Genomic DNA, 16806 nt, shown 5'->3' with positions numbered 1-16806 from the left:
CAAGATTCTGACAACAGTCTACAGTGGTATGAGAGCTTTCCTATATGTGGAAGCTACACTGGAAAAGGCCGGTCCTTGAGTGTGGGATTAAATAGAAGAATGGTTGCATGGAAGAATCTCCAGGTATGTCTTTATAAGATATAAAAGGAGTGTTTGTGTGTGTGTGTGTGTGTGTGTGTGTGTGTGTGTGTAGGTGTAGGGGAGTGTTTAACAATTATTTTGTTTAAGAGAAGAGAAAATACTTTGTTCTAATTTCTCCCCAAGTGTTCTTTAGCTTTTGACCTAAACCCAAGTAAGATTCTCTTTCTTTTTAAACACAAAGACTTTAAAGAGTACTCGAGTTCTTTTCAGCGAGATTTTTTTTTTATAACTCTCAAATTCAATTGCCTTTGAGAAAGTGATCACAATAGAGAATCAAGTAACCTTTTCTCATTTGCTCATATAATCTGATTGATGGATTAGATGTTTATGGTATTATGAAGGTATAAAAGCTGTAGGCTCTCTTAGGAATTTGTTGATCTCTTATTTTCTTTACATTCTGAAGTTCAAATGAAACATATCAGCAGTATCTAAGCTCATGTACTCCCATCCAGGTCTATTTAAAATCTCCATGCTTATTTTTAGTTCTACAGCAAGTGCCTAGATACCTAATGGAAACAGATAATGGGAAGGTGTTGTTTGATAAGCCGCCCTTTTTCTTTCTTACATCTATTAAGTAGAGTAAACCTTGATTTTCTTTGGAAATAGAAGCAAAACTAAGTAGACTGGATTGAAAAATTCAGATCACTTCTCAGAAGAGAGCCTAGGTGACTAGGGATTTAAATCACAGGCAAGCAAATAGGAATAATAGGTTAGAAATATGAGCCAGGAGACTAGTTAATGATAAATTATGAGAAAGTCAGGGAAGGACTGTGTGCAAAAAAGGAGCTTGGTAGTACAGTGGTAGCTGCCTAGGCTAGGAGCTTCCTACATATTTTTTTTATGTCAGAGGAAGTATACATTGTTCAGAATGGGGGACTGGACTGTAATTTGAAGGCAGTGAACTGAGGAAGAAGAGAAGCAGAAGCAAAGTGATTGCTGCTAATGGAATATAACCCTTTTAATTTTTTAAAAATAAAAATTGTATATAATTTGTAAATGTTTTTTAGAAAGAGAGAGAGAGTGTGTGTGCATGAGTGGTGGAAGGGCAGAGAGAGTAGGAGAGAATCCGAAGCAGGCTTCACGCTATTAGCATAGAGCAAAACATGGGGCTTGACCCCACAAACTGTGAAATCATGATCTGAAGTCGGATGCTTAACCGACTGAGCCACCCAGGTGCCCCCCAAACTGTGTATCTTTAAGATGTATAACATGATCTGATATACATAATGAGAGGATTAGTACAGTCAAGCTACTTAACAAATCTTTTTCTTTTGACTAGATAATATATTTATTTTTAATTTATTTTATTTTAATTCCAGTGTAGTTAATATGCAGTGTTATATTAGTTTCAGGTGTACAATATAGTGTTTCAACAGTTCTTTTTTTTACTTTTTTTAATGTTTTTTTTAATTTTTATTTTTGAGAGCGAGAGAGAGAGCACAAGTGGGGAAGGGGCAGAGAGAGAGGGAGATACAGAATCCGAAGCAGGCTTCAGGCTCTGAGCTGTCAGCACAGAACCCAATGCGGGGCTTGAACCCACAAACTGAGAGATGATGGCCTGAGCTGAAGTCAGATGCTTAAATGACTGAGCCACTCAGATACCCGTGATTCAACACTTCTCTACATTACTCACTGTTCATCAGGATAAGTATACTCTTACTTCTCATCCCCTATTTAACCCATTCCCTCCATCTACCTTCTCTTTGGTAGCCATCAGTTTATTCTCTATAGTTAAAAGTATGTTTCTTGGTTTGTCTCTTTTTTCCTCCTGTGTTTGTTTTGTTTCTTAATTCCACATATGAGTGAAATCATATGGTATTTGTCTTAATCTGGCTTATTTAACTTAGCATTATACTCTCTGGATCCATCAATGTTGTAGCAAATGGCAAGATTTCATTCTTTTTAATGGCTGAAGAATATTCCATCACACACACACACACACACACACACACACCACACATCTTTATCCATTCATCTATAGATGGGGACTTGGGCTAAACACATATTCTTACATAGTTGTCATTCTGTGTGTGTGTGTGTATGTGTGTGCGTGTGTGCGTGTGTGTGTGAGATAGAAAGAGATAAGAGCACCTGAAATCAACTCTCTTAGCATCCACTATTCTATACAGTATTATTAACTGTAGTCATCATGTTATACATTAAATGTGTAGACTTACTCATCCCACATAATGGCAATTTAGCACCCATTGCATCTCTTTCTTTCCTCTATCCCTTCCACCCTTGTACCCACCTTTCTACTTTCTGCTTTTATATGTTTAAATATTTTAGATTCTACATATAAATGAGATCATGAATTTTTTTCTTTCTGTTTCTGGCTTATTTCACTTAGCATGATGTCTTCCATGTTAATCTGCATTGTTGCAAATGGTGGGATTTCCTATCTATCTATCGTGTATCTATTGTGTATCTATCAATCAATCATCTGTCTGTCATCTAATCTATCTATCATCATGATATCTTTATCCACTAATCTGTTGATGAACACTTAGGGCATTTCCATATCTTGGCTATTGTGACTATTGCTTCAATGAACATGGGAGCATAGCTACCTCTTCAAGATACCTCTTTCATTTCCTTTGAGTGTATACCCAAAAGAGAGATTGTTGGGATAGTTCTATTTTCAGTTTTTTGAGGAAACTCCATACTGTTTTTCATAATGGCTGTACCAGTTTACATTCTCCCCAATAGTACACAAGTGTTCCTTTTCTTCACATACGTGACAACACTTATCTTTTATTTCTTTTTTTTTGATAATAGTCATCCTAACAGATATGAGGTGATATTGTGGTTTTAATTTGTATTTCCATGATGATTAGTGATGTTGAACATCTTTTCATATACCTGTTGGCTATTTGTATGTCTTCTTTGGAAAATGGCTCCTCAAGTCCTTTGCTCAGTATTTAATTGGGTTGTTTGATATAACACTTTTTATGTATTGTTATATCTATTGAGATAAATTTTTACCTGTGATAAAATGATCAAAGTGTAATATCATGTAAAACATTGGAACTCCTACTATAGCTAACTGACCAACTTGAATTTTTATAATTACTCAAATTTGGCAATACTGCTTTAGCATGATCTCTTGAGCAATTAGCTTACCCATAAAACCATGGAAACAGAGCTCCTCATCTCATTCTAAGCAACTAGGGAGACATATTCACCACAAGATAAGTGATTCTGGTTCTTGGTGTAAATGTCTCAACAAAAGTGATTTTTTTTCCCCTCATCTAAACCACTCAACTTTTGATTATTCTAACTGGTCCCTGACATCAGCTGATGTTGCTGATGGTGATAGCAGCTAATTCCAGAATTTCTCTTCTGCCTGTGGTCCAACAAACAGCTGACCTCACAACTCCATTACTTGAGCAAATCAGTGGGCAAAACAGTAATCACATGCTTGAAGTAAACAGTAAACACTTGGCCCAGGGAGTCGAAGATAGGGGAATACTTCCTTCCACATGTTACCTCATGAAAGCAACACCTTTCTTGAGACTACCTCAAAGTTTGGAAGTCAGACCTTTGACTACAGCCTGGAATGGTAGAAAGGGAGAAGACAAGGAGAAGGACTGGCAATTTCATGACAAAAAAATTTGGAGAGCTCAAAAGAGATACTATTTTGAGGAGACGGACTGGTTAATCACTAACACTGGAATTAAATTTCTTAGCAGTTGCCTCATGATAATTAGCCTCTTATTATACTATAGGAAGGTCTGCTATTCTGTTGTGTGCTACAAAGCCTGTCTAGGTAGAGCACTTAGGGTTCTGGCCATGAACCAAACCTCTGTTCATGGATAAGGGAGAAAATCTCTTAGAACATCAACCTCAGGGTGAAGAGGAAGATAATCCTTTCCTCAAATCATATGCTAGAGCTTCTAAGAATAAGAATAAGCCACAAAGCCTCAAGGGATGAGAAGTATAAACAACTTTTAAACTTGGTTCAGACAACTTTAAGAGATAAAGATTATATTTTTTCTATTGCACAATAAAGTGGGAGGTTCTTTCCACTTAACAGAAGTGGGTTTTGGCTTTAAGGATGGAATTTTTATCTTCTCCTACTGCTATTCAGGGTACTGAACGATTCAAAGCAACTTAGTGGTGTAAAGATGTTTTGACTGCATCCTTGAACTCTGCTTGATTTGAGCTTGATGGTATCATATGCCGTTCTCCTGTGGAAACTGCCAGCTCTCCCCCACACTGATTCTGCTTGCATAGTTAACAGTTTCTTAAGCTGACTCCATCTTTCAGCCTATTTCCATGTTCTCCTTTCTATCTATAGTAATTATAGATAGGGAAACATTGTTAGAAGTGGGGGAGGGGCAGTATTAGCAGTAGAGTAAACTTTCTTAAACCTAATCAGAATGCCTAATAGTTTAGATGGTATCAATAAGACTAAAGATCTCAAGTGAAAGAAGTCTGAATATTTCTAAATTAGAGATAATTTAATTATGAGGAAAATTTCACATTAATTCATACCAATTGTCATATTATTAGGAAAATTTCACAAATTTCTGAATATACTGAATATATTGTGGATTTGGTGATACCGCTTTTGTATATCTAAACTTCCTCACTTATCTATGGAATATTAAAAATCACTTGAACTCTCCCTGAGGGATGAAATTCACCCACAGCATGCTTCAAAATTCTTCTGTAAAACTCTGGAAGAGGTTTTAATATAGAAGTCAAATTCATAAAAATAAAAATTTATTATTTAGCCATTACCCATTTTAGCATCTTGCATATTGATTTCTCATATAAAAGAATTGAATACTTCCATCCTAACAGTCTGAAAATACTAAAGCTGTTTTTCACACCTAGCAATTACTCAGAATGCATTTTTCGCAAAACTAGCAATTGTATCAAGATGCATGAGCAAATCCAAATGCCAAAATGTCAGGAGAGCAGGTGAGACCACCTATGCTAACAAAATCTAGACATTTTTATTTTCAAGGAACTGCATTTCTTTCTCTTTAGGAACAATTATTAAAACTAGGAGCACAATCGACAAAGGAGTTTGGCTAATTCCCATAATGTCACTGCTGCTCACTCAGTGATCTGTCTCTTCTTATTAAAGCTATAGAGACAGGCCTCGTTAGTGCCTTTTTGTACTATGAACTGGTCCCATTGTGGTTCAGGATGAGAAAGTAAAAGGGTGAAAACAATTTATTGAACTAGTCTTGCAAGTGATTCCTTGGGGATTCACCCCTGACCTTTTCCAGGGCAGTATTTCCATAAATAAATTGGGGCTTTGTTTCCTCCAAGAAGATAGCTAATTCAAAGTTAAAAGACATTTGAATGCCAGAATCACTTGACTGTTCTTGAGCTATAATGATTTAGATTGAATGTCATTGTGCACTCAAGCTTTCCAGGTAATTGAGCAACTATGGGCTTTATCTGATGATATAGTTATGGCTCTTTAAATATCAATGACCCTGGTTTTGGAGTATAAACTAATAGTTGGCAAATATGTAGTCATTATGAATAAGAGACACAACACTACAAAAATTTGTCATTTTTAAATTAATGACTTTCAACATTATTAACTTTGAATAAATTATGTCTTTTTAGAAAATTATAATTATGTAATTAGGAATCTTAGATTTCCCTTGGAGAGCAAAGTACTTTGTTGAAGCTGTAGGCTTTTATATATTTTCTTTGTTGGTGAGAAGAGTAGCTATTTTAAAAATAACTTCTTTATTCAGTGAGATTTCTATCTGAGGTTTTCTGGTAATCATGGCTCATCCCCTCATAATCTCTATATTTCCTTATCTCATCTTTTCATTATTGGTATTATTAAGGAATGGGTTGTCCTCAATAAGATATGTATTTTTAGTTTTTCTTTTGTTTTGTTTATTTGTGGGTGGGAATTTGTTTAACTCATTAATTCTCAACTTACCTTTCAGACTTACTAGCGGATCCTACACTGGTGCAATGGCTGTTCAGTAAATACAGCACTTTTGATCATGAACTAATGAGCACAAAGAAAAGGGAAGGAAATTGATATTGCATGGCTTCAGCTCTGTATAAGGCAGCAAGGTGGGGATTTTGACTACCTACCACCCCCACTACCAAGATGATGAGATAGAGTATGTACACCACACTCAGTAGTTCAAAAGCATTATATCTTTTAATGTTCTTTGGAATAGGCATTAAAATCCCCACTTTGCAAGTGAGAAACTTAACGAGGAATAGGTCATTAAATGGCAGAGTAGCAATTTGAATAGAACCTGAATTTCTCCAAATGTGTTTTGCAGAGGAGAATCAAATAAACATAACCTGTTGAATGAATGCATAAAATCAGTAAAACTTACTTTTACTCAAATCCAACTAATATTTATCGTGCACTTACTTTTTGCTTATTGTTTTCACATACAAGAATTCATTTGATCGTATCCTCATAATACTTTATGCTATTGGTTAAATTATTCTCATTTTACCTATAAGAAAATGAGACACAGAAAGATTTACCAAGGTAAGGCAGTAAGTAAATTAAGGAACAAATGACTTCTATCACTTTCACCCAGTGGTTGCTTGTCCTTTGAATATACAGCTATCTTCCCTTTCATAGGCACACTTTCCCTGAGAGCTTTAAACCATTGCATGTTTTAAAACACGAATTAATTTTGTGGTGCAAATAGGAGGTAGCATTTTTAGTGTGTCTGATAAATTACTTTATTATGAAGTCTGGCTATTAAAGTTTGGACACAGAGGTTTTCTTTAATGCTTCCCTCATTTTAAAAGTCCAGCAGAAAATAACATTTATGTAATAACCATTAAAATAGACTTTGTTTTAAAAAGTTGTACACAATAGAACACAGGCTAGATGGTTAGCTCCCTAGATTACTTTCCTTAGATAATTTTGGTGTGAAATACGTTCACGCCCTCTGGGTAATGGTAGAGTAAAAACTGATATGTTATTTTTGTTTGTTTGTTTGTTTGGCCTGTGTTTGGCTTGTGTTATAAATATTTGAAAGATTTTAATACTCAGTACTGGTGATGGTGTGGGAAAAGAAGCACTGTTTCGCAGTACAACTGAAGATGTAAATTGGTATAAAGCTTCTGCAAGGCAATCTGAAAAATATGTATCAAAATTTAATAGAGTACTGTTCTCATACCCAGCAATTTCACTTGAAATCTGTCTTAGAAGACAATGGTACATTCATTTAAGATACTTAGCACAATGTTGCTTATAATTGTGAACACTCTGAAACAATCTAAATATCTTAAAATCAGACATTTGGCTAAATATGTTATAGTGCATGTATATAATATTTCATTGTGACGGTGTGGTAGATCTATATTAATGATGAAAGGATTTATGACATAGTATTAAATGGAACAAGAAATTACAAAATACTCTATAGTTATTCATCTTTTCAGTATGTATAGCTAGAGGAAAAAAAACATAAAAACATCACCACAATGTTCACACTTGTTAGTACTGGTAGTGGCATAGCATTTTTGTCTTAATTTTATTTTTCATACATTTTTTGTATAATGTTTTTCTCAATAAGAATATACAGGTCTGCATTCCCTTTCTCAAAACCAATGTTGCCAAATAGGATTTGGAATTGAGAAATTTTTGAACTTGAGGATGTTTATATGGTATACATACTTTATATTAGGATATACTTTCAATGGGATATGAGAGCCTCTTGTAATCAAGCATATTAATACTTCACAAGAAAATGTATGGATATGCACAGTAAGTGACACTCATATAGCTTTATTTTTTAATTTATTTTTATTTTTATTTTATTTTAATTTTTTAAATACAATTTATTGTCAAGTTGGCTAACATACAGTGTATACAGTGTGCTCTTGGTTTTGGGAGTAGATTCCCATGATTCATTGCTTACATACACCACCCAGTGCTCATCCCAACCAGTGCCCTCCTCAATGCCCATAGCCCATTTTCTTCCTCTCCCGTCCCCCCCCTGCCCACATCAACCCTCGGTTTGTTCTCTGTATTTAAGAGTCTCTTATGGTTTGTCTTCCTCTCTCTCTTTTCGTAACTATTACTTTCCCCTCCCCTTCCCCATGGTCTTCTGTTAAGTTTCTTAAGTTCCACATAAGACACTCATACAACTTTAGATCAGGTCAGGTCAACTTTCATCACAAAATGAGCTGCAAAATCTGGTTTTCAGAGCCTTGTTTATTACTTTTTGGAATTTCAGTTAAGAAATTATATACCTGCATTCATTTTTTAATCAGAAAAGAAAACACTAGAAATATATTTGGAAAAATAAACGAAACCTGTCACCCTAAGTTCGAACCATTGAAGTGCCTCCTGTATTAGTGTTGGCATGCCAGTTGAAAGGCAAGTGGATACGTGAAAATGAATTCCTCTTCGGAGCTTTCTTTTTCCTTTTCTCTGTATCTGCAGGATGCAACATGATATAAAAGCGTTTAATTTCTAATGAAATATTACTTGGGGCAAGTTAAATCAGCTTTTGACAGCTGTCTTATATTGGTTTAAAATGGGGGGGAGAAAGAGTGTTAATTAAGTATGAGCTATTAAAAAGAAGAAAGTATGAGTGATTTTGGAAAACTGTCTTCTGCAGCTGACATACCAACAAATTGTCTCCTGGGAAGAAAAGAGTCTTGCAGGCTCTTCCCCAGTCTAACTGCATGCTTTGCTAGGTGGGGGGTTAATAAGCAACATCTGACAGTGGCAAAATGCTCTGTCACATATCCTCCCATACATTTCAAGATTGCTAAGCATCTGTTTTTTACTGGGATCATTTTGGTAATCTCCTTTTCAAAACAGACCTAGGTCTATAAACAGAAATCACTTTTTCACACTTAGGGATATAAGTTAGATAAAGTTTTGGAATGATTTTTATGGTGCCAGCTTCATGTTTCAGGATAAACCCGAAGTGGTTACTTGGGCTCAAATTGCCTCTCAGTCTTAGGGAAACAAAGACTAAACAAAACGATTCTCTTTGTTTTATTGCTTGACTACTTGTCTTGAAGATATTTCTTTGCACCAACTTTAACCTTTTGGGTTTTTTTATGGAATAGATGGAAAACACAGAGAAACATATAAAAATATCATGATCATCCACAGTCTTTCTGCTGGGAATTTTTTTGTGTATCCATTTTATCCTTTGGTATTTGTGTGTGTGGGGGGGTGGTGTGTGTGTGTGTGTGTGTGGCTAATAGATAGGTGTATACCTACTTCTCTAAGCACGTTGCATATATTAACACATTGACTCTTCCCAACATCCTCATGGAGTTGATATTATGATACCTATTTGATAAATGATAAACACATGAAATAGTGGGATCTGCTGTACGTAACTATACACAGCATTTCTTACAAATTGTTTTTACGGTTAAGACTATGGTCTCTTCAATTTTCTCTATCATTATCTTTTTCAAAACTCCATATTTATGGCTACACAGTATTCAAGAACATTGATGTACCACGATTTAACAACTCCACAGTTATTATTTAGGGCGGTTATGCTTAAATTTTTATTTCTATAAATTATGTAATAAATAACCATTGTATATTGTTATTTCTTTAAGCAGTTGGTTGTTGCCTGCTGAAAAATTCCTGGATTTGAAACTCATTGTCCCCCTATGATAAACATGTTTAAGGTGATGGAGCATAGATTTACAGAGTGCATGTTCTGCAGAAGGCCATATGCATTTAAATCCCAGTGGCTCCACTTAATAATTTAGTATGATATAAAAAGTGACTTGAATTTCCAATGATCAAAATGGATAGACCTCTCAGGAATTTGTGTAGAATTAAGAGAGGCATTGTATCAAAATTAATTCGCAACAGATGAATGTGTAAATAAAATGCAGAATATCTATCCAATGGTACAAGATGGATGAACCTTGAAAACATCATGCTAAATAAAAAAAGCTAATCACAGAAGAAGGATTACATGATTGCAATCATATGAAAGTCCAGAATAGGGACAGAAAGTAGATTCACGGTTGCTTAAAGACAGGGAATGGGAACAAGGGATATGAGGGTGTAGCTAAAGGGTACTGGATTTTTTTTAGAGGTGACGAAATGTTCTAAAATTGATGGTAGTGATGTTTTCAGATATCTCTAAATATACTAAAAACTAATTGTATGCTTTGTGGGTGAATTTTACAGAAAGTGAATTATATCTCTATAAAGCTCCTTTTATAACTCAGCTGCATTCAAGGTGGTATCCAAAAGATTAGGGTTTAAATTTCTTGAAAGATAAAAGAAAGTCTTTGACATGCCATCTTTTTTTAGCCTCCAGTGGATTCCATTTAACTTTTGACATATATACATACATACATACATACATACATACATACATACAAACGAAATTTGCAAACCTTGCATTTTTATGTTAAACCTACAGTATAAGAGCATCTTTATTTCTCTAGATGGATGTCATACCTCTTCTGTTGGTATGAAGAGAAAAGCAAAACTGATCTCAAGGATTGTTATAATAATTTGAATGGAGTCTCAGCGCATTTCAGTGACTTTTATAGAGGGTTTAATACTGACTGTTTAGTTTCATTTGGCATTTTATCAGATGCTTGTAAAGTAAAAAATAATCCATTCCTTTAGCTGAAAGATAAAGATTAAATGCCTTGTCTAAGGTCATTCAGGCAAAAATTGGTTTTCAAATCCTGTGGGTTTGACTTTGGTATCTCTCAGCTCTCAGTCTTTTTTTTTTTTTTTAATATTAATTTATTTACTTTGAGCTAGTGAGAGAGCGAGCAAGCATTCGAGCAGGGGAAGGGGAAGAGAGAGAGGAGAGCGAGAATCCCAAGCAGGCTCCACCGTGAGGTGGGACTCAGTCTCACAAACTGTGAGGTTGTGACCTCAGCTGAAATCAAGAGTTGGGTGCTTAACGGACTGAGCCACCCAGGTGTCCCCCCCGTTTTTTTACTATAAAACTTCCTACTTATCAACAATCGCATGTATTTATTTCATTAAATCCAATAGAAAAGTATATTTTTTTAACCTGTTGCTGACTCTCAAATTCAAGCTGAACAAGGGTACTTATGAATTAAAAATATTCAGAAAACAACCTGCAATGTAATTTTTGTTGCTTCGACTATAACTATGTATTTTCTGACAGGATTTGGTGACCATTCTTCCTGGAGAAATCCTAACGTATTCTAACATTCCAGTTATTTATAATAAATGGGCAGTAAGCTCTGTATATGTCAATCACCTTTGTTCCTGGATGGAAGCTTGGCTGTCTGTTTACAAATAGCACTTGGACTTTATGTTGCAAGTTTGTACCTTTTGCAGGTGGTCTAAAGGTTACAATGAAACAGAGCAACCAGGCATCTTGAAACTCAGTTCTCCTTCTTACTGGTTTTCCTTTAAACACTTGGGAGGAAAAATCTCAGCATTATTATGTGAGATGTAAACAAGATCAGATTCTGATGTTAGGCTGGAAACAAACAATACAGATTTAACTTCCTCCACCTCCACCCCCTCCCCAAACAAGTCATGTTAATTCTCTATGGTAACAGAGATCTAGTCACTGGAATATACTGAACTACTCATGAAATCTTCAGTTTTCTTCTCCATTCTGGCTTCATGATGTTAAACATCTTAATTTCTGGAACATTATGGGTGATAAAATTAAATTGATTATTTATCCCCAGTGTTTTGTTATTAATTGGAGATAACATGAAGAAAATGTAACACCATTAATTTAAAGAGTCCCTCATTTCAATGATGTAGCAAATCATCTGAGTTTGTTGTTCTCCTAATAAAAGGTGGAAGAAATGGCCATTTACTATGATAACATCATTTAGTTTTTAAAGTGTTCTTAAGATGTAATTTATATACCATAGAACTCACCCATTAAAAATGTGAAACTCAATTTTTTTTAATATATTCATGAAGTCATGTGATCATCACTAAAATCAATTTTAGGACATTTCTACCACCTCAAAAGAAACCTCAGATCAATTAGCAGTCACTTCCTATTTCCTCTTAAGCACTCCAGGCCTAGACAACCACTAATTTACTATCTATCTCTAGACAATTGCCTATTCTGGACCTTTCATATATATGGAATCATATAATATATGATTTTTAGTGACTGATTTCCTTAACTTAGTATAATATTTCATAAGTTTTTAAATGTTTCACCTCTTTTTATGGCTGAATAATATTCCATTTTATGGATATACCACATTAGTTGATGGATAGTTGGCCTGTTTTCACTTATTTGGCTATTCTGAGTAATGTTGCTTGAACATGTATGTGTAAGATTTTATGTAGGTAAGTGTCTTTATTTCTTTTGAGTATACATGCAGGAATGAAACTGTTGAGTTCTCTAGTAACTCTGTTTTACATTTAAAGAAACTATTCAACTCTTTCCAAAGCAGCTGTACCGGCAGCATAATGAGGGTTCCAATTTTTCCATATCCTTGCTAACATTTATGATCTGTTTTTGATCATAGTCCTTTATTGGGCATAATTACTTGTATCTTGCTCTTTTTTATATTGCTATAATCTCCAAATTTTCAAAAATAGTATTTTTTTAGTATAAAAGAAATGTTAATAGGTGGTTTTTCATTGGTGTTCTGAGCCAACTGCTTTTGCATAGTGTTTTATTTAGATTCAACATGTTTAGATTGCTTTGGTTGTGTGAAGATATATGGCTAATCAACTGGAATTCATAATCTCTGGTATATGTTTTAGAGTCTTTTCGGGGACTAGTTTCCTCATCCTAGAGGCATCTTTCCTCTCTGGTCTGGTGGCAAGTTTGATATAAAGTTAGTAAAGTATTAACTCTCCCAGGAGAAAGTCATACTATCAGTTTATAGAATAAGCCAGCTAGAGAACCTTTACAGACCACATTTTTTTTTCTTATTTTTGAGTCTAAATGCTATACAAAAATATATGCCTTAGGGGTGCCTGGGTGGATCAGTTGGTTAAGTGTCTGACTTCGGCTCAGGTCATGATTTGATGGTTCATGAGTTTGAGCCCCGCGTCGGGTTCTGTGCTGACAGCTCAGAGCCTGGAGCCTGTTCAGATTCTGTGTCTCCCTCTCTCTCTGCTCCTACCCTGCTCATGCTCTGTCTCTCTCTGTCAAAATTAAACATTAAAACAAACTTTAAATATAGGCCTTAATCCTGAGGTATGGCTACTCTTTGACTTAAATGGATTGGTTGGTTCTTTTATTATATATTTCTATTTGCATATTTCTTGGTTACGTAATTTTATTCTGAAAACTATAGAATCTATATGTTAGTAGAGTTTTAAATTGATTTTATTTCTTGCATTTTATATTATCAGTGTTATACTTTTTGTTTTTATTATTTTTTATTTTTTCATAGAGAGCATGAGCAGGAGAGGGGAAAAGGGAGAGAGGGACAAGGGATCTGAAGCATGCTCCACGCTAACAGCAGAGAGCCCAATGTGGGGCTCGAACTCACGAACTGCAAGATCATGACCTGAGCTGAAGTTGAACACTCTACCGACTGAGCCACCCAGGAGCCCCAATGTCATTATCTATAAATTGATGAATGCTTGTGGACATGTAGGAACATGTAGGAATGTTCCAAGTGGCTGTTTATTAGTTTCTGTAAACATTCTAATTTTTTTTTTAAGATAATCATTTTTGAGAGAGTGTGAGCAGGGGAGAGGCAGAGAGAGAGGTAGACACAGAATCCAAAGCAGGCTCCAGGCTCTGAGCTGTCAGCACAGAGCCCCATGTGGGGCTCAAACTCACAAACCATGTTATCATGACCTGAGCCGAAGTCGGAGGCTCAACTGACTGAGTCACCCGGGCGCCACAATTATAAATATTCTAAATAGTTCTAATGAAGGCAGATTCCACTCATTAAACACAATTGGTATACAATATAATGAATCAATTATATAATTTTAAAATTTGTCATGTGATCTGTTTTAGGGCCGTATGTTTTCAAGGTCAGGCAGAAGTGGCTGAGAGATGTTTCATTTCATTTTATCGGTCTTACTGGAATGTCATGGTAATATATTTCAGATAAAATTGTGGAGTTTGCCAGCTTTCATCTAAGAAGGACTTGCTTCTCTAGAATCTTTTTTTTTTCTGTCCTATAACTGCTACACACCCTGCCGACAAACTTCCTCAGTGTCCTTGGCAACAGAAAGCTGTCTGGGGCTACAGACCAAGCTGGGTTTTAGCATCGCCTTTCTGTGCAAAGTGAGGATAATGCAAGGTTGGGACTCTTATAAAAAGGGTCAGAACAGGGGCTGAAAGCATCATTAACATGCATCATCTAGAGACTTCCTGTGGTAATGCTTTTTAAGCCAACCTCCCACGGTCCTAGGACTACTCGAAGATGTTTTGGAAGCTCAGTGTGAGAAAGGGCAGTGGATGAAGGTTAAGACTTCACATTCCTGATCTGATCAAATAGTTTAGTTCTTGAAGCTGTGGAATATTGTGAAATATTTCTATATAGGAAAAGTTACATGCCTTAAGATTATGTCAGCATTTAACATATTTGTAAAACATAACTTCAGGCTCACCAAAATAAGCCAACATCTTCCTCTTACATTCAGTTTGCCATGGTTAAGACAGTCAACATAATTCAGTCAATAAGAAAGACATCAATCTGACAAAACAGTAAAATACAAATATGTAATTTTTAATATTTCTATAAGGAAAATAATGAAGCAATAGAAATAAAAAACTTTTTATCTGGAAGATGTGATTATATCCAACTTAGATTTTATTTTATATTTAAAAATATTTTTAAATCTCTGAATTTAAAAAACAGGACAACTTTTATAAAATAGGAGAACTATGATTAGAATAAGACACTGTTCCATACTAGCCACAGAGATTAAGAAGACCAAGGTACTAATCTTGGATCTTCAACAATCACAATCTTGATGAAGTCCAAAAATATCTGTGACTTTGAGACTCTTCACATTAAAAAAAGACTAGACAGAGATAACTGGTCTAATCAATTGGTACATTGCCTTCTAGATCTAAAATTGTGAAAACTGTCATTCAGAAATCATCTGGCTTCATCTGGCTATGTTTAGATTCAGTTGCACTGAATATTTGTTTCTTCTCACCAACAGCACTTAAAAAGAGGGAATTATAAACCCTCTGTAAAGCAGGCAAGGTGTGAGCCCCCAGCTCTAGTTTGTTGTCCCATTGCTGTAGATTGTTGAACACATAACACAATCGTGTACACTTTTTATGGATTCAGCACTACCTGTATATTTGATGGCACAAAAGAAATGTAAATTAATAACAAATTTGGATAGAAGTCATATTGCCATGTCAATGAGGAACCATTTGTGAAATGATCGAGTTTCAAATGGCATTCTGTACTATGATACAGATGAAAGAATAGGATAACCTATAAGGTTATTGCAATCAGTAGTGGGAAAGGGGAATAGAAACATACACTGGTCTAACAAACGGCAGATGCCCACTGAGCCTGAGGAGTAAATCATGAAGAAAAATAGGAGGTACTGTTATCCCTATTATAAGCTCTCCTGGAGAGCTGAGGATGATAGAACCAGAGCTTGCAAAAGTCGACCAGAGGTAATCTGCTTTCTATCAAGAAGGTTAAGAAAAGAGAATTCTGTTGGAGAAAAGGAAGCCTGGAAGAATTGAAAAACAAAAAACAAAAACAAAAAAACCTCAATGTTAGTCTTTTTCTTATATATTTCTCTTTCTCTGGAGGCTTATTGTTTTGGCTTCATTAATTTTTCCCTTGCTTGCTTTCTTCCTAAACATGGCTTAGTCTTTCATAACTTTGCAGAATGGCTTGGCTTGCATGCTGCATTTCCTTAAGTAGGAATGATCATTTTAGAAGCAGGAACGCCAACTTTTCCTTATTCATTGAGATTTTTGGCATTATCCTGCACAATACTTTATTTTAAAAAAATGTATAAGCTGAAATTAAGGCTGTATCAAGGAAATTTCATATATAGTATGCCTGCTGATGTCCCATACTGCTTATAACAATGATTGGTGAAATTGAGAAAGTGTCTACTGTAGCAATTTAGGAGTTTGTGTTTGGGTAGGGTAATAAACTGGCTTATGCTTCATTACATGACTGACTTCATTATAGCAAAACCATGCACACTGTTTCTGTCAATTAAATCCTCATTTACTTTCTCAGGCACTAATTAAGAAGTCCTCATCATTCAGGTAGAGATAAGTAATAGAAACAATTACTGTCAGATATAGACATATTTAATAAGCTTGGACAACCTACCTGTCTACTTTTGGTGACAACCTTTTACTTTCAGCTTCAGGAGCAGAGGCTCAATTTTTCCTGTAAGTGAAGGCTGGCATCAGGAGGTAGGAGAGCTGCTGCTTTCTGTCAAACTCTTCTTAGCTAAGCAACTTTGTTGGCCCCACTCCTCTATGTATGGAGAGAACTAAATCGAAACTACTGGAAATGTCATAGGGGAAGGGAAGTTTCTTATGTACACGGTATACAGGTTGGCAAAAAAAAAAATCACACTGGATATAGAGCAAATGCATGTACAGTTTGTCAAGGTTTCCTTAGAAATATGTCAAGCAACTAGATTGGAGAGCAAGGTTGTTTGTGAATGTTCCCACATTTTTAACTGAGGGGACTGTATTGTCCATACTTGGTCCACTCTGGGCCCTCAGAATCTTCTTCAGATTCATGCAGACCTACGTTTTCTTT

At 35.4% G+C, this 16806-nt stretch overlaps 1 long non-coding RNA gene across 1 annotated transcript in view; it reads left to right on the top strand.

The window, feature by feature from the left end:
- LOC131485104 (uncharacterized) overlaps window positions 1–16452 on the top strand; it is a 322880-nt gene extending 306428 nt beyond the window's left edge. Inside the window, exon 3 of the long non-coding RNA XR_009248640.1 lies at window positions 16400–16452. This is a non-coding gene — a long non-coding RNA (uncharacterized LOC131485104). The remainder of the gene's footprint in view (window positions 1–16399) is intronic.
- Window positions 16453–16806: the final 354 nt, after the last annotated feature.

The sequence above is a fragment of the Neofelis nebulosa genome, chromosome 9, assembly GCF_028018385.1.
Source record: "Neofelis nebulosa isolate mNeoNeb1 chromosome 9, mNeoNeb1.pri, whole genome shotgun sequence".
Lineage (NCBI taxonomy): Eukaryota > Metazoa > Chordata > Mammalia > Carnivora > Felidae > Neofelis > Neofelis nebulosa.
This window is presented reverse-complemented; position numbering and strand designations above follow the sequence as displayed.